General features: G+C 42.4%; 1 pseudogene across 1 annotated transcript in view; it reads left to right on the top strand.

The window, feature by feature from the left end:
• LOC308610495 (ubiquitin-like modifier-activating enzyme 1) overlaps positions 1-18,382 on the top strand; it is a 67,400-nt pseudogene that overhangs the window by 46,017 nt on the left and 3,001 nt on the right. The window contains exons 4-20 of the transcript in view: positions 775-872; positions 960-1,106; positions 1,230-1,405; positions 1,525-1,629; positions 1,720-1,800; positions 2,131-2,285; positions 4,728-4,894; positions 5,017-5,213; positions 6,846-6,910; positions 7,132-7,327; positions 7,989-8,050; positions 8,173-8,355; positions 10,017-10,103; positions 10,514-10,606; positions 10,730-10,911; positions 11,200-11,301; positions 11,406-11,478. The product of the transcript in view is annotated as a ubiquitin-like modifier-activating enzyme 1 (transcript). The remainder of the gene's footprint in view (positions 1-774; positions 873-959; positions 1,107-1,229; positions 1,406-1,524; positions 1,630-1,719; positions 1,801-2,130; positions 2,286-4,727; positions 4,895-5,016; positions 5,214-6,845; positions 6,911-7,131; positions 7,328-7,988; positions 8,051-8,172; positions 8,356-10,016; positions 10,104-10,513; positions 10,607-10,729; positions 10,912-11,199; positions 11,302-11,405; positions 11,479-18,382) is intronic.

Below are 18,382 nucleotides of genomic sequence, written 5' to 3'. Positions count from 1 at the left end.
TGTTAATTTGTTAATCACATCTGTTATGTAAAATCACAGGTTAAGAACATTAAAACATCTATTATAAATATATTTCACATGTCAAAGAAATTCCCAAGAAAGGGGTGGGCCAAAAGAGTTTTTGAAGAAATAATGGACAAAAAATTTACAAATTTAATGAAAACCAAAACCACAGATGTTGCTGGTAAGTTTCTGGTAAGTGTTGATGGAAGGAAGGTAATTGTGAATGTTAGCGTTTTGGAGTTGTGTTTTGTGTTCCTTTAATATTTTTGAGTCTGTTCTAGAGAAATTATGTAGTTGCCATCTGATCCTTTCAGGCCTTACTTCTTTTTCTCTAGAGTGGCATTTAGGCATAGAATACCTGTGTTGTCTGAAGAAATCAGCATTGTGTTTTCGTTTTTGATTTTGTTTTATGATGTACGATACATTATTTTTATTTCTTAATTGAAGTATAGTTGATTTAAAAATTAGTTACTTTTTGCTTTACAGCAAAGTAACTCAGTTATCTATATATACATTCTTTTTCATGTTCTATTCCATGATGGTTTATCTCAGGATACTGAATAGATTTCTGTGTGCTCTACAGTAGGACCCTGTTGTTTACCCATTCTATATATAATAGCTTATATCTGTTAACTCCAAACTCCCACTGTATGGGGGAGGGTGTTAGGTGAGGAAGAAGGTGGGAGGTTTTCATATTCCTCTTTTGATAGTGCTGTTGATCTTGGGAGGGAATGAATTGACAGATAACCCTTCATTCTTTTCATCCCCCAGGTCCCTACACCTTTAGTATCTGTGATACCTCCAATTTCTCTGACTACATCTGTGGAGGCATTGTCAGTCAAGTCAAAGTAACTAAGAGGATAAGCTTTGTGACTATGAGCAGGAGGGTGTGTTGTAGGGTTCCAGGCATCTCCACGTTTTTTACTTTTTTGGTTCTGATATCTTGTTCTTCACAGAAAACCTTGCCTACCTGACAGGCAGAGCCGGACTTTGTGATAACAAATTTTGTCAAGTATTCTGGCCCTCCTCAGCCACAAATTGGCTTCCGGGTCCTGCACCAGTTCCGTGCCCAGCATGGCCAGCTCTCTCGGCCTCACAATGAGGTAGATGGGTGGGCAAGCCAACCAGGCCCTTGAACCAAAGCTGCTCTATGCCTTTTCATCTATTTAATTTTTCTCCCTCTCCCTCTCCCCACAGTGGTGTGATTGTTCTTTTACTCCTTCCAGGAGGACGCAACAGAACTGGTGACCCTAGCACAGGCTTGAATTCTCAAGCTCTGCCAGCAGTGTAGCAAAACAGTCTGGATGAAGACCTCATCCAGAAGCCGGCTTATATGGCCCCTGGGGATCTGGCACCCATCAACTCCTTCACTGGTTGCGTGGCTGCCCAGGAGTATATGAAGGTCAGCGTGAGTGGAGACGGACAGTGCTGGGCGTGGACCAGGTTCCTTTCCTGCCCTGCTGCTTGCTTTCCAGCTCTGATTAACCAGCGATCACATTCTCTTTCTAACCGACTCCTCAGGGCTGCTCTGGAAAGTTTATGCCTGTTATACAGTAGCTGTACTTTGATGCCATTGAGTGTCTCCCTGTGGAAAAAGAGGCCTTTACAGAGGACACGTGCCTTCCAGTATGTGATTTGGGCCCATGGAGAAGACATTATTGTGGATCTTTTTAAGGTGGCTTTTCCCTAACCCTCTCTTCCCTTCACATGACTCAGTGCCAGAACCATTATGATGGGCAGGTGGCTGTATTTGGCTCTGACCTGCAAGAGAAGCTGGGTAAGCAGAGATACATCTTGGTGAGAGAACCTTGTGGTCAAAAGCTACCTTTAGGTCCCCTAGCCTCTGGCCACCTCTTCTGGAGTCTCCTCGTGGTGTACAAGGGATGGTGTTGGCTTGTACCCTCATCTCATCCCTCTTCCATTTTCTTCACACCAGGTCCTTTATATCCTGGTCTTGTGCCTCTTTCCTTAGAGGACCATGGATATTTATGGCACTGTGACTTAAATATGCAGTCATAGATCCTCTTACACTCTCTTGCCATCTGCAGGGGTAGTGAGGACTGAGGAGTGGTTTTGTTACCCAGTGACCCTAACCATCTTGTGTCTCTCTTCTTGGCCACCTCCCAGGTGGGTGCAGGGGCCGTTGGCTGTGAGCTACTCAAGACCTTTGCCATGACTGGGCTAGGCTGTGGGAGGGTGTGGCAATCACCATTACAGACATGGACACCATAGTAAAATCCAATCTGAATCGACAGTTCCTGTTCCGACCTTGTGATATCAAGGTGAGTGGAATGGATATGGTATGTGGTTCAGCTTTGTTTTTCACTTTTCTCCTGTCTTTTTCTGGTTATCTGTCTTATTGCCTTTGGACTTTTTTTTTTTTTTTTTTTTTTTTTGGTACACGGGCCTCACACTGTTGTGGCCTCTGCCATTGTGGAGCGCAGGCTCGGGACCTTCAGGTCCAGCGGCCATGGATCATGGGCACAGACGCACCATGGAATGTGGGATCTTCCTGGACAAGGGCACGAACCCATGTCCCCGAAACGGCAGGTGGACTCTCAACCACTGCACCACCAGGGAAGCCCACCTTAGGACTTTTTGTTTGTCTCTTTCCTTCAGTTCTTACCTTATTTCTTTTCTCTACCACTCACTTTTTCTTCCAGGAGATATTTATTGAAAACTTATTACATCTTTCATTTGTGTGTTTAAACCTGTCCCCAGCCATCTTTTTTTTTTTCTTTGGTTTTTGGTTACAGCTAATGTGGAACTCTGGAAGCTAGATTATAGAGGGATCTATCTGGGGCGTCTCTGTAAAGTTCAGTGTTATTTTGCCTGCCCAGTGTTTATCTTTCCTTTCATTTTATCATGCAAATACTAGGTACTACTTAAGTAGTTAGAATATATAAGATAGCAAATGAAAGGTTTCTGCTTTTGTCTAGTGAGAAGACATAGTAAATGAGAGATTCTCTAATGCAGTGGAGGTTGGCAGCACTCTTTCCTCAAGTCCAAAAGATCACAACTCTTTTAAGAATACTAAGACATTATGTCCTTTTTATCCTCATTTTATCAGGTGAAAGGGTAATTTTCCACTCTGTTCTAGGAGGCTGTCCATAACCCCAAAACACAGTATTTTCCAAATGACCAGACCAATTCATGATGATACAGAACTGTGCATTAACTAAAGAGCCATTCAAAATACAGAGAAAGACAGTGGGTATTGATGTGGATCAGTATTTTACCTTTCAACTAAACTTTAAAGAAATATCGCTTGTCAAGTTTTGATATATATATAATTTTAAATATCAACAGTCATCTGAAAATGTTATTGATTTTTTTTCTGTGAGGCTGGATATCCCTGACATCTTTCAAGCAAAACATGTAATACATTAAAGTCAGTAAATAACGAAAATTCAGCTATCTTCTAAGACATTATATAAGTAAAATTTGTAAAACTGTAAATACAGATTGACTCCTGTCATTAACGCTTTGTATTGGAGTTTCTTTCATAGTGTTTGTAGTATATAATGGAATTATTCCATATTTATTAATTAATTAATTAATTAATTTTTGGCTGTGTTGGGGCTTCCTTTCTATGTGAGGTCTTTCTCTAGTTGTCATAAGCGGGGACCATGCTTCATCGCAGTGTGCAGGCCTCTCACTAGTGCAGCCTGTCTTTTTGTGGAGCACAGGTTCCAGACGTGCAGGCTCAGTAGTTGTGGCTCTGGCCTAGTTGCTCCGTTGCATGTGGGATCTTCCAAGACCAGAGCTCAAAAACATTTCCTCTGCATTAGCTGGGAGATTCTAAACCACTGTGCCACCAGGGAAGCCCCTCCAATTTTAAATGGAGTAATAATATTTTAAAATGTTCTCAGATTAAATATCAAACGTAGGAAATCCTGATAGCTGTGCATCAGATAAAAAAGAAACCACAAACTTTGTTTTAACTTCATTTTGGACAACTGCTAGAGCAAATAATAAATACAATAACACTGTATGTGGTTAGAACATAACAAGTTGAAACATACTGTGTAGGGGCAAGAATGAAAATCAAGATATAGAACTGGAAGTGCCATGAGAGGGTGGTTTGCAGTGTGGTAAAGGAAATCCACATTGGAAAGGTGGTATAACCGCAGAGAATTAAAGATGGTATACGAGAACAGGAAGAAATCTCAGGGAAGAGTATGCCAGGTGAAGTTAACAGTGTGAGCAAAACCCTGAGTTTTGAATATGGCTGCTATGTTTAAGGAGTAGAGACAGAGATAGATCATGGTAAGAGAGAAGGTTGTCAAAGGAATAGGGACCAGCTCATTTCACCCTTAGTGAAAGTGGGAATCAATAGAGGGCTTTGAGGAGAGGAATGTGATCTGACTTGGACTTTCAGAGGATCCTTTTTGTTTTTGTAAGTTCAGAGGACCTTGGTTTTCTTTGCGTGAATGCACTCCAACTCGGTGTGCTAGTAACGAAAAACAGTGGATGTTCGGTAGACAAAAGAACAGATACTCAACCCATTGTCTCCTATTGTATCACTGTTTTCCTTTTTTAATCACACCATTCCTCATTTGTCCCAGCCCAATCTGTGTGGCATTTGTCATAGACCACAGAGCCTCCTGACCTCAGAGCCTAGGTCTTGTGCATCATTACTTAAATCAGTTTTCAGAACAGCTCTGTAAAGTTTTGTTGGGTGATTATGTGAATGACAGTTCTGTTTCTCCATCACTACCCAGAAATTGAAGTCTGATACAGATGCTGCAGCTGTGAACCAGATAAACGCACACATCCGTGTGATGAGCCATCAGAACTGTGTGGGCCCTCACACAGAGCATGTGTATGATTGATAAATTCCTCCAAAACCTGGATGGTGTGGACAATGCCTCGGACAATGTGGATGCCCGTGAGTTTTGGGGATGGGTGAGGACGAGGCGAGAGTAATGTGTGTGTTTTTGGGAGTGTGTGTCACCGTGTCCTATCCTGATGTTATTTTCCCCACCCTCACCTGCTGCAACTTTCTCACAGGCACGTATATGGACTGCTGCTGTGTGTTGTACCGAAAGCCTCTTCTGGAGTCAGGCACACTGGGTACCAAGGGTAATGTGTAAGGGTTTATCCCCTTCCTGACAGAGTCATACAGCTCCAGCCAGGACCCTCCTGACAAGTCCAATCCCAGGTGCACACTGAAGAACTTCCCGAATGTCATCGAGCACACTTTGCAGGTGATCAGCCTTGCAGGGAGAAAGAGGTGGAACAGATATGTACTGGGACAGTGTCTCAGTTGCCAAACTTGTTATTCCGATGATGAAGACTCAGTGTATGTAATATCTGCCCTCTCTTTAACTCTCCTTCACTCACTTTAAACCTAGGAGCCTAATGCTTTTCATAATTATTTTTTAACTTGAAATTTTTATTTTGCAAACATACAGGGAAGTATTATTTATACCATGTGTAATACTTTATGTGAGAAGTGTATATCTAAACGGTGAGGATATGTTTCTTTGTGTACAGGATACTATTTTGTTGTTGAACAAAATTAACTTAATATCATCTCTGCTAGTTATTTAGATATCTCTAATATTAAGTCCATATTTAGGAATAATTTTCTAATTGTTTCCCAAAATATGTTTAGTAGTTTGTCAGCATAGTTGTGTTTATATAGTACACATACATACAAAAGAGCATAACTCTCAGGTACATTGACATAGTAAAAGCACCCCATTAACTGGTCCTCAGAACTTGGCCCTAATTACAGTCCCCTTTCAAACCACAAATAACCATCCTTTTATCAAAATGATTCTTAACCCAGTCTTTGAGGCTATGTTTAGGAAGTATGGGAACAGGAAGAAAATGAGCAGTAACAGTTCAGTCTGTCACTTTTCCTTCCAGAAGGGATGAGTTTATACTTGTGGAGTCAGTTCAGTATGTGTCTTTCTCCCTTTCCATGCATCCCATGTTGGTGTGTGTGTGTGTGTGTGTGTGTGTGTGTAGATACAGAGAGACGGAGAAAGAGATGTGTTTGGGTGTGTGTGTGTTCATTTCTATACATATAAATCCTCTCCTAGGTTATGGTTCTATTATTGTGTTTCTCTCTACCCAGTATGCAGAAAGGCCAATAAAAAGGATTTTAAAACTAATATACTATGTGCCCTTGGACTTAACCACTTCATGCTTCAGATTCCTTATCTGTAAAATTGGAATGACAGTAGTAACTCTCACAGGAATTCAGAAAATCATGTATACTTAATATGCCCTTGTGACTTTCAAACTAAGCTTTAAATGTGTACATGTTTGCTTATTTCTTATTAACTCCATGAGGTGTAGTTTTACTGTTACAGTGTTTGTCTTTAAAATGAGGAAACACAAGTAAAGATATGCCTGATTGTCACAAGACTGTGGCACAGCTGGCCTTTGAACCTGGATTTCGAGCATCAAGGTGCTCCAGATCACTTCACCAGTGACTATTTATCGACCTCCGAATTCACAGGGGTCAAACCTCTATCTTACTTTCTTCCCAGTCCCCAGAACCTGCATAGAGATCGTTCATGTTTTATTCTTGGTGTGAACTTTTTCTTGAATTGATGCATGACATACCTAGGGTAATGTGTACATCTTAATAAATTCTGCATGAATGTACACTTGTGTGTAAACCTCTTCCCAGATTAAGATCATAGGTTTTTACATTGAAGTGGTGAGGGCTTGACAAGTTTGACGAGACAGATTGGGAGGGTTTTCTTCCTCTGTTCTCCCATAACAGCCATGCTCTTCCTATTTGCTGTATTTCCTGATGGTGGTCCTAAGGCCTACAGAAACTTATTTGTTTCCCGTAACCCACATAGTGTTGATTTGCTCTGTCTGCCATGGATGAGTTTGAAGGTCTGTTCAAGCAACCAGCAGAAAACGTCAACCAGTACGTAATGTGAGTAATTCTGTCCAAATCCTCGCTCACCGTGTCTGCTGCCTGTCAGTCAAAGCATTCTGTAACCAGTGTAACACTAAGGACATGGTCTACTTTTCAAATAATCTAATGATTCCTTGGGCCTTATACATTTGGGAGTCAGCACTGACTTTTCATGCTGTTAAGCTCCCTCTGGGATCACTGTGTAACTCTGAGTTTTTGTCCTCTCTAATTCTTGATAGGGATTCAAAGTTTGTGGAGCAAACACTGCACCTGGCAGGCATCCAAACCCTAGAGGTGCTGCAGGCTGTGCAGCTCAGCCTGGTGCTTCAGCGGCCACATACATGGGCTGACTGTGTGACGTGGGCTTACTAGCACTGGCACAACCAGTGCTCCAACAACATCAGACAGCTGCTGCGCAGCTTTCCTCCGAACCAGGTATTACACTCTTCTGGGCTCCATTTGTCAGAATAGGCTTACTGGAAGCAGTTTGTTACACGCTTTTGACATGGTTCATTGCAGTTCATCCATTTGTGGCAAGACCACCAAGTCCCAGAGATCTCATTAAATGATTAAGTGAGTGATTTTTGAAGTCAAAGACCTGTTCCTCCCAACCTCTCTCCTCTACCTGCCCAGCCCTGTTCTCTCAAGCAACATACTTGGTACCTATTTCCCTTAGATATGACATGAGTCATTCCAGATTCCCTGTCAGGGCTATAGAGATTGTAGAAGAGAAATTTTGGTGTTAAGAGCACGGGACCTAGGTGGCTTCAAATCTCAACTGCATTTGATATTGGGACTAATCATGTATTTTCTCTCTGTGCCTTAGTAGCCTCATGTAGGAAGTTGGAATAATGGTGACCTAATTTCATGAGAGTTCTATGAGGGTTGATTTCTATTTACTAAGTTAATAAATTAAATATGTTACTACACGACTGGCAATCCATAAAAGTTTCATAAATAGCTCTGTGTCTGGCACAAAGGGGGTGCCCAGCGATATACTAATTTGGGACTTCCGGGCTTGAAAATGAGGAGTCACAATTATGAGAAAGACCTCTCCTCTCAGGTCCCACTCTCCCACATCTTTCTGTTTTCCTAGCTTACAAGCTCAGGAGCCCCTTTCTGGTCTGTGCACAGACGCTCATCTTTGATGTCAGCAATGAAGTCTCCTCCCTCAGGTCTCCTACAGTCGGGTCAAATGGGGGTACGTGGATGGGAAGGAGGCTGCAGCTCCTTAGGTGAGTACTGATATGCTTACCCCTCCATACCTTGCCTTCTTTTAGCCCCTGCATCTGGACTAGGTGATAGCTGCTGCCAACCTGTTTGCCCAGGCCTATGGGCTGAGGGGCTCTCAGGACCGAGCTTCTGTGATCATACTCATTCAGTCTGTGCAGGTCCTTGAGTTCACCCCGAAGTCTGGTGTCAAGATCCATGTTTCTGACCAGGAGCTGCAGACCACTTCGTGTGTTGGTGAGGATGTTTATCTAGTTGGCCTAGAGCTAGCATCCTACTTATCACCTACCTATGCAAGCCTCCCCTGTACTTCTGTTTTGCCACTGGCTCTGCTCTGAGATCACAGGCCTGAGATTAATCCACACTGTCCTTTGGTCCTTGCTTCTTCCAATTTAAAATAAGGTTGGTTGGTTGAGGCAAGTTCTCTGATGCCCTACTACTTTGTTCTTCCCACTGTTTCTCCCTCAGGTGCACCAGTTGTCCAGCTCTTTTCTGTGTGTATGTTTGCTTTGTTTTGTTCTTTCTCTGTTTCTTTTTGTGTCCATATGCAGGGACAAATGGATATGATCTTTACCAGTATGCTCTCTGCCTTGATTTCTTCCTTGATTCATTTCATTATAGATCTCCTCATCCACCTCCCCCCTTCTTTGGTATGCCTGTTTACCCTATTGTTATTTATTTATTTACTGATTTATTTATTTATATAGGCTGTGTTGGGTCTTCATTTCTGTGTGAGGGCTTTCACTTCTTGTGGCTCACGGGCCTACTTGCTCTGTCGCATGTGGGATCTTCCCAGACCAGGGCTCGAACCCGTGTCCCCTGCCCTGGCAGGCATATTTTCAACCACTGGGCCACCAGGGAAGGCCTAACCTATTTTTAACCTCCATATATCTTTCCTCATCTCCCTCTCTAGATAGCCCTCCTCATCTCTCCATCTCTAACTACCCCCCGACTCAAATTTCCCCCCCTCTACCGTATTCTGTCTCATGCTCTGTAAGTCTTCCTCTACATTTCATCTTCTTTATATATATCCTTCAATTTCTTCATCTGTATATCTCTCCCCTCCTGATGTATCCCCCGCATTTCCCTTCCGAAATAACTACTCTCTCATGCTCCTCTTTGTATATTTTCTTTCTTTATCTCCCTCGTGTCTCCCTTTCAGGTGTTTTGAACTTTCCCATTCTCTGAACGTTCTCATAATCTTCACATTTATCCTCCTTGGTCTCCCTCTTCAGATTTTTTTCACGTCTCTCCCATTTCATATTACTCTCTTCTTTGCTGTCTGTACACTTTCCCCCTATGTTCCTTTCTGTATCTCTTATCCCTCTGTCTCTTGTTTTCCCTCGTATCTTCCTTCATGTCTCCCCATCTCTCTCTATGTCTTTCTCTTGAAGTATGTTCTCATTGACTCCCTTTTTTTTTTTTTAATTGTGGTAAGAAACACAAAGGATTTACCATCTTTAAATATAGTAGACTTCCAGTTTGGAAGGCTTACTATTTAATGGAATGGATTTTAAGGCTTAATATTTCATTGGATGGATAGATCACATTTTTCTGTCCACTCATTCAGCAGTGAACAACTTCTGTGCTTTCACCTCTTATCTGTCATGATTAATGCTGCTGTCTATATCCTTTCTTAGTGGCTTTACCTGTTGCCCTCAGTGTCTCTACATATCTCCATGTCCCACACACCTGTCTACCTTTTTCTTTTCTGACATGTTTTCTGCCCTATCTTTCCCCCTTCTTTTCTCTTTCCCATGATGTCTCTCCTTTTCAAATCCTTTATCTGCCTGAACATCTCTGCCCCACCCTGGACTCCTGCTGGCACCTCAGACCGTGAACAGGGATTTAACATGTATCTAAGGACTAACGTGTACTTCCTCCCTTTCCGCAGTGGATAATCACCTGCAGGAGCTCGAGCCATGCTGACCAACCAGAGAGCCTCCCTGGGTTCAAGATCTACCCCATCAACTTTGAGAAGGTGCTGTGATGGGGACCTCAACCGTGTATGAGAAATGGCTGAGCCACCCTAAGCATTTTTGGGGATTACAGGCCTGACTGTAATTATGTAAATTTTTTTTTTTTTTTTTGGTACGTGGCTTTCTCTCTCTTGTGGGCTCTCCCATTACTGAGCACAGGCGCAGGATGTGAAGGCTCAGCAAACATGGCTCCTGTGCCCAGCCGCTCCCTGGCATGTGGGATCTTCCCCGACTGGTGCACGGACCCGTTTCTCCTGCATTGGATGACCCAAGTATCTTTTGTGGTCTGGGCTAGTATTTGGCTGGTCTGGCAGGTAATTGAGGTGAATATACCTCAGTTCCCAGTATCCAGGAAAACTTTTTCTCTTTAACTCTGTCTCTCCTGTTCTTCCTCTGTCCCCACTCACAACAGGATGATGACAGCAACTTTCATATGCATTTCATTGTGGCTGTATTGAGTCTCCGGGCAGAGAGCTATAACATTCCCCCTGCTGACCGGCATAAGATTACAATACTCTATACCTAACCTTGCATCCTTTTCCAAGTTTAACTCTGCCACATTTGAAGTCTTCTGTAGACCTTGAACGTCTCTAACAACTATGTCTTCTCATCACCTTCTGTATTACAGATCAAGCTGATTGCAGGGAAGATCATTCCAGCCATAGCAGCTATAGTTGGCCTTGCAGGTCTGGAGCTGTACAAGGTAGTTCAGGGACACCAACAGCTTGAGTCCTATAAGAACAGCTTCATCAACTTGGCCCTTCCTTTTTTTTCCGTTTCTCTGAGCCTCTTGCCCCACACCATCACCAGGTAAGGGCTTGCTTTTATAGAAACCTTTGGTGTTGCCCATCAGTGATTGATGCTATGTGTGTGTGTGTGCATGCGTAGAAGTTGTGTGTATCTTATTTCGGTAGAACAGGCTCTAGTTTTCATCATACCTGGTGAGAGGCTTTTTTAATTTTGTGTATCCTTTGTTCATTGTTTGAACCTGTGCAAAGTAGGAATGGAACTGGCATGTTTGTGAAATGAAGAGGAGCGTATGATTAGGGCTTGCTCCCATTTTACTCTTTGTGCTTTACTCTGTGCTTTGTCCCATAATACTACAACCAGCAGTGGTCACTGTGGGATTGCTTTGAGGTACAGTGGCTGCAGCCTAATGGTGAAGAGATGCCCCTCAAGCAGTTCCTTGACTATTTTAAGGTAAGACCCTTTCACTCACTGCACCTGTGGTGGTGGTTGCCCAGGTTACTGGTACTGTCCATCCCAGTGACCCTGTTGCCCCTCCTCGTTTCCACCCTCTTCAGACAGAGTACAAGTTAGAGATCATCATGCTGTTCCAGGGTGTATCTATGTTCTACTCCTTTATCAAGACAGCAAGTAAGATCAAAGATCAACTCAGGCTTGAGTTGGGTCAGTGTGCAAACAGAAACAGGTCCTGCCTGGGGTGGGAAACATCAGCTAGCTATGCAACTCATCTTCACTGTTCTCTTAAATTTGTCTCTGTAAGTCTTTCCTCTCTGTTTACTTCACAGACTCTCTTTCTCCTCACCCCAGGATGTCAGCAATAGTGAAACGAGTATCAAAGCAAAAGCTGGGACACCACATTCAAGCACTGTTTCTTGAGCTGTGCTGCAACTAGAGCGGCAATGATTTGGATGTCCCCTATGTACGATACACCATTCGCTATTCCCTCTACACCCATCTACCTCATTCTCAGTCAAATCAATCTATTTCCATTTCTCTTATAGTTGTCGCAAATGCTGAGCCTTAAGTTCTTCTGAGGACTTTTTGTTGTTGCTGCTGCTTTCTACTGTTTGGAGTTGGAATTCTTAATAAAGAGTTATTAATCCAAGTGTGTCATATCATTCTTTTGTCAAAGGCCTGTACCCTGTTGTCTGTGGGAAAGACCAGCCTTTCTTTAGCTCTGTAGGTTCAGGTGATAGTTTGAAAGGCTCAGCCCCTCCCACCAGCATGGAATTTGCCTCACATCCAAGCTTATGAGAAAAGATTAAATCCACCTGTTCTGGTAAACCATTGGTTTGCTATTTTTTCCTTTGTCCTCTCTGTTTAAAAAGAAATAGAGGGGGAGTTCAGGAAGATGGCAGAAGAGTAAGTCACGGAGATCACCTTCCTCCCCACAGATACATCAGAAATACATCTACACGTGGAGCAACTCCTACAGAATACCTAATGAACACTGGCAGAAGGCCTCAGGCCTCTCAAAAGGGCAGAAACTCCCCACGTACCTGTGTAGGGCAAAAGAAAAAAAGAAAAAACAGAGACAAAAGAATAGGGATGGGACCTGCACCAGTGGCAGGGAGCTGTGAAGGAGGAAAGGCTTCCATACACTAGGAGCCCCTTTGTGGGCGGAGACTGCTGGTGGTTGAGGGGTGTAGCTTTGCAACCACATAGGAGAGCACAGCAACGGGTGCGGAGGGCAAAGCAGAGAGGTTCCCACACAGAGTATCGGTGATGACTGGGACTCACCAGCCCAAGAGGCTGGTCTGCTCAATGGCCGGGGCATGCAGGAGCTGGGAGCTTTGACTCGGGCTTGGGTCAGAGCGCAAGGAGAGGACTGGAGTTGGCGATGTGAACACAGCTTGAATGGGTTAGTGCAGCACGGCTAGCCGGGAGGGAGTCCGGGAAGAAGTCTGGAGCTTCCAGAGAGGCAAGAGACATTTTCTTCCCTCTTTGATTCCTGGTGCGCGAGGAGAGCGCTACTTAAAGGAGCTCCAGAGAAGGGTGAGAGTTGTGGCTATCAGCGTGACCCCAGAGATGGGCATGAGATGCTAAGGCTGCTGCTGCCACCACCTAGAATCCTGTGTAGAAGCACAGGTCCCTCCTCATGCCTCCGTGAACAGGAAGCAGAGCAGCCCGCCAGTGTCAGGGTCCCGAGATCCAGGGACAACTTCCCCAGGAGAATTAATTGTGCACCTCAGGCTGCTGCAAAGTCACGCCAGATTTGGACACCACAGGCCAGACCTGCATCCATATGCCTCCATCCCCACGGCCTGAGAGAGGCAGAGCCACTGAATCAGTGGCTCCTTTAACCCTGTCCTGTCTGAGCGAAGAACAGACACCCTCAGGCAAGCTACATGCAGAGGCAGGGCCAAATTCATAGCGGAAACACAGGAGCTGTGCGGGCAAAGAAGAGAAAGGGGGGCTTCTCTGGTGGCACAATCATTGAGAATCCGCCTGCTAATGCAGGTAACACGGGTTCGAGCCCTGGTCTGGGAAGATCCCACATGCCACGTGGAGCAACTAGGCCCGTAAGCCACAACTACTGACCCTGCACGTCTGGAGCCTAAGCTCCACAATAAGAGAGGCCACGACAGTGAGAGGCCTGCACACTGTAATGAAGAGTGGCCACTGCTTGCCAAAACTAGATAAAGCCCTCACACAGAAATGAAAACCAAGTACAGTTAAAAATAAATAAATAAATGAAAGTACACTTAATTAAAAAATATATTTTTAAAAGATATTTCACACCAGGGTCAAAAACTAAAACAAACAACAAAACACAGACAACAAAAACAAAAAAGATAAAGGGAGATCTCTCCCAGCAGCCTCAGGAGCAGCAGACTAATTCTCCACAATCAACTTCATGTACCCTGCATCAGTGGAATACCTGAATAGACAATGGTTCATCCCATATTGACGGGTGGACTTTGTGAGCAAGATATATTATTTATTCCTCTTTTCCTCTTTTTGTGAGTGTGTATGTGTATGCTTCTGTGTGAGATTTTGTTTGTATAGCTTTGCTTTCACAATTTGTCCTATGGTTCTGTCTGTCAATTTTTTTTTTACTTATAAAATATTTCTTTCCTTAATAATTATTTTTTATTTTTGTTTTAATAACTTTTTAAATTTTATCTATCTTTTCTTTTTTCTTGCTTTCCTTCCTTCCTTCTTTCTTTCCTTCTTTCTACTTTTTCTCCCTTTTATTCTGAGCCATGTGGATGAAAGGCTCTTGGTGCTCCAGCCAGGAGTCAGTGCTGTGCCTCTGAGGTGGGGAAGCCAAATTCAGGACACTGGCCCACAAGAGACCTCCCAGCTGCACATAATATCAAATGGTGAAAATCTCACAGAGATCTCCGTCTCAATGTCAAGACCCAGCTTCACTCAACAACCAACAAGCTATGGTGCTGGACACCATATGCCAAACAACTAGCAAGACAGGAACACAACACCACCCATTAGCAGAGAGGCTGCCTGAAATCATAATAAGGCCACAGACACCCTAGAACACAACACTAGACCTGGAAATTTTCACCAGAAAGACAAGATCCAACTGCATCCACCAGAACACAGGCACCAGAGTCCCCTCCACCAGGAAGCCTACACAACCCATTGAATGAACTTTAGCCACTGGAGACAGACACCAAAAACAATGGGAACTACGGACCTGCAGCCTGCAAAAAGGAGACCACAAACACAGAAAGATGAGCAAAATGAGAAGACAGAAAAACACACAGCAGATGACGGAGCAAGGTAAAAACCCACCAGACCTAGTAAATGAAGAGCAAATAGGCAGTCTACCTGAAAAAGAATTCAGAATAATGATAGTGAAGATGATCCAAAATCTGTGAAATAGAATAGAGAAAATGCAAGAAACATTTCACAAGACCTAGAACAAGTAAAGAAGAAACAAGTAATGATGAACAGCACAATAAATGAAACTAAAAATACTGTAGAATGGATCAGTAGCAGAATAACTGAGGCAGAAAAAATGGATAAGTGACCTGGAAGTAAAATAATGGAAATAAAACTGCAGAGCAGAATAAGGAGAAAAGAATGAAAAGAACTGCAGACAGTCTCACAGACCTCTTGGACAATATTAAATGCACCACATTCGAATCATATGTGTCCCAGAAGAAGAAGAGAAAACGAAAGGGACTGAGAAAATATTTGAAGAGATTATAGTTCAAAATATCCGTAATATGGGAAAGGAAAAATTTAATCAAATCCAGGAAGCACAGAGTCCCATGCAGGATAAATCCAAGGAGAAACACGCCAAGACACATATTAATCAAACTATCAAAAATTAAATACAAAGAAAACATATTAAAAGCAGCAGGGGAAAACAAACAAACAAACAAACAACACAAAAGAGATTCCCCATAAGGTTAACAGTGGATCTTTCAGCAGAAACCCTGCAAGCCAGAAGGGAGTGGCAGGACATATTTAAAGTGATGAAGGAGAAAAATCTACAACCCAGATTACACTACCTAACAAGGATCTCATTCACATTTGATGGGGAAATTAAAAACTTTAACGACAAGCAAAAGCTGAGAGACTTCAGCACCACCAAACTAACTTTACAGCAAATGCTAAAGGAACTTTTCTAGGCAAGAGACACAAGAGAAGAAAAAGATCTACAAAAACAAATACAAAATAATTAAGAAGTGGGAAGGGGAACATACATACTGATAATTACTTTAAAGGTAAATGGGTTAAATGCTCCGACCAAAAGACACAGACAAGCTGAATGGATACAAATCCAAGACCCATATATATGCTGTGTACAAGAGACCCACTTCAGACCGAGGGACACATACAGAATGAAAGTGAGGGGATGGAAAATGATATTCCATGCAAATGGAATTCAAAAGAAAGCTGGGGTAGCAATTCTCTTATCAGAAGAAAATAGAATTTAAAATAAAGACTATTACAAGAGACAAAGAAGGACACTACATAATGATCAAGGGATCGATCCAAGAGGAAGATATGACAATTGTAAATATTTATGCACCCAACATAGGGGCACCTCAGTACATAAAACAAATACTAACAGCCATAAAAGGGGAAATCGACAGTAACATATTCATAGTAGGGGACTTTAACACCCCACTTTCACCAATGGACAGATCATCCAAAATGAAAATAAATAAGGAAACACAAGCTTTATGTGATACATTAAAAAAGGTGGACCTAATTGATATTTATAGGGCATTCCATCCAAAAACAACAGAATACACATTTTTCTCAAATGCACATGGAACGTTCTCCAAGATAGATCATATCTTGGGTCACAAATCAAGCCTTGGTAAATTTAAGAAAATTGAAACTCTATCAAGTATCTTTTCCGACCACAATGCTATGAGACTAGATAGCAATTTCAGGAAAAGATCTGTAAAAAAATACAAACGCATGGAGGCTAAACAATACACTACTTAATAACGAAGTGATCACTGAAGAAATCAAAGAGGAAATCAAAAAATACCTAGCAACACATGACAATGGAGACATGATGACCAAAAACCTATGGGATGTAGCAAAAGCAGTTCTAAGAGGGAAGTTTATAGCAATACAATCCTACCTTAAGGAACAGGAAACATCTCAAATAAACAACCTAACCTTGCACCTAAAGCAATAAGAGAGAGAAGAACAAAAAACCCCCAAGGTTCGCAGAAGGAAAGAAATCAAAAACATCAGATGAGTAATAAATGAAAAAGAAATGAAGGAAACAACAGCAAATATCAAGAAAACCAAAAGCTGGTTCTTTGGGAAGATAAACAAAATTGATAAACCATTAGCCAGATTCATCAAGAAAAAAAGGGAGAAGACTCAAATCAATAGAATTAGAAATGACAAAGGAGAAGTAACAACTGACACTGCAGAAATACAAAAGATCATGAGAGATTGCTACAAGCAACTCTATGCCAATAAATTGGACAATCTGGAAGAAATGGAAAACTTATTAGAAATGCACAACCTGCCAAGACTGAATCAGGAAGAAATAGAAAATATGAACAGACCAATCACAAGCACTGAAATCGAAACTGTGATTAAACATCTTCCAACAAACAAAGCCCAAGACGAGACGGCTTCACAGGCGAACTCTATCAAACAACTAGTGAAGAGCTAACACCTATTCTTTTCAAAGTCTTCCAAAATATAGCAGAGGGAGGAACACTCCCAAACACATTTTAGGAGGCCAACATCACCGTGATACCAAAACCAGACAAGGATGTCACAAAGAAAGAAAACTACAGGCCAATGTCACTGATGAACATAGATGCAAAAATCCTCCACCAAATACTAGCAAAGAGAATGCAACAGCACATTAAAAGGATTCATTTAACCATTGATAAACAATGACATAGTTAATGACTATGCCTTGCATATTTTAGGTAAATATTAGTACAGTGAACAAGGGAGTGCAAATATCTCAGTAATTAATTTCATTTCCTTCAAATATGTATATTCAGAAATGGAATTGCTAGGTTATATGGTGGTACTGTTTTTACTATTTTGAGGAACATCCGAATTATTTTCCATAGTGGTTGTACTAAGTTACATTCCCACCAACAGTCTGTAAGTGTTCTCTTTTTTTCTACATGCTTGACTACACTTTTATGTCTTGTCTTTTTCATAATGACCACTATAAAATGTGTGAGTCGATATCTTTTTGTGGTTTTATGTTGCATTTCTCTTACTAGTACAGAACTTGAGCAAATTTTCATGTGTCTGTTGGTCATTCATAGGTCTCCTATGAGAGGAATATATCTGCTAAAGTGTTCAGCCCACTTTTTAATTAGATTATTCAGCTTTTGTTTTAATTGTGTCCTTTTATGTTTGGAGATTAGTCCCTTAGCTGTCATGTAGTTGGCAAATCTTTTCTCCCATTCCATAGAATTCCTATGCTTCCTGTTCCATTGCCTCTTTACTCTGTTCAAATATACGCACACACACACACATATATACACGTATACAGAAAAAAAAAAACTATAACCCCCACCTAGCCATAACATTGTGGACAGTTCCCAGCTACCGGGATCTATTTACATTTGGCGCTGAAACTCTGCCCCAGAGAGGTGGGTGTAACTCCAACATCGCTAGGACCACAGGATGTGTCTCTAGACCCCTAACTACCTTAGATTGCTAGGTAAGGAGTACTCCAATCAAGGCACTTATGTTACTAAGAATGGAACCCACAAAGTCTGGCTCCTGTGACCAAGGGGTTTACTGGTGGGATAAGGGGATTATGATGCAAAGGGCGGGGCTCCAATCAGTCCCCATCTGGCATGCAGTACTCCTGGCTTGCTTCCTGGGGAAGGGAGCATCTGACCGTGCTGCTGTCTGGAGCTCTGATGTCACAGCCTCAAGCCCAGAAACATCCACGTCTGGGTGCTCTGGAGTGCCTTCCTGTCCTGTGTCCCTACGTGACAAAGGTCTGAGCACTGCCTGGGAAAACTCTTCTACGTGGGTACCAGAGGAATGTGACAGGAAAAGCAGTAACAACCCCAAAGTCCATCAGAGTAGAACGGGCTAACTGGGG

Source organism: Mesoplodon bidens (genome assembly GCF_964165515.1).
Source record: "Mesoplodon bidens genome assembly, contig: HAP1_SCAFFOLD_123, whole genome shotgun sequence".
In the NCBI taxonomy this organism is placed as follows: Eukaryota; Metazoa; Chordata; class Mammalia; order Artiodactyla; family Ziphiidae; genus Mesoplodon; species Mesoplodon bidens.
Note: the sequence above shows the minus strand (reverse complement) of the source record. Positions and strands in the feature narration are given on the sequence as shown.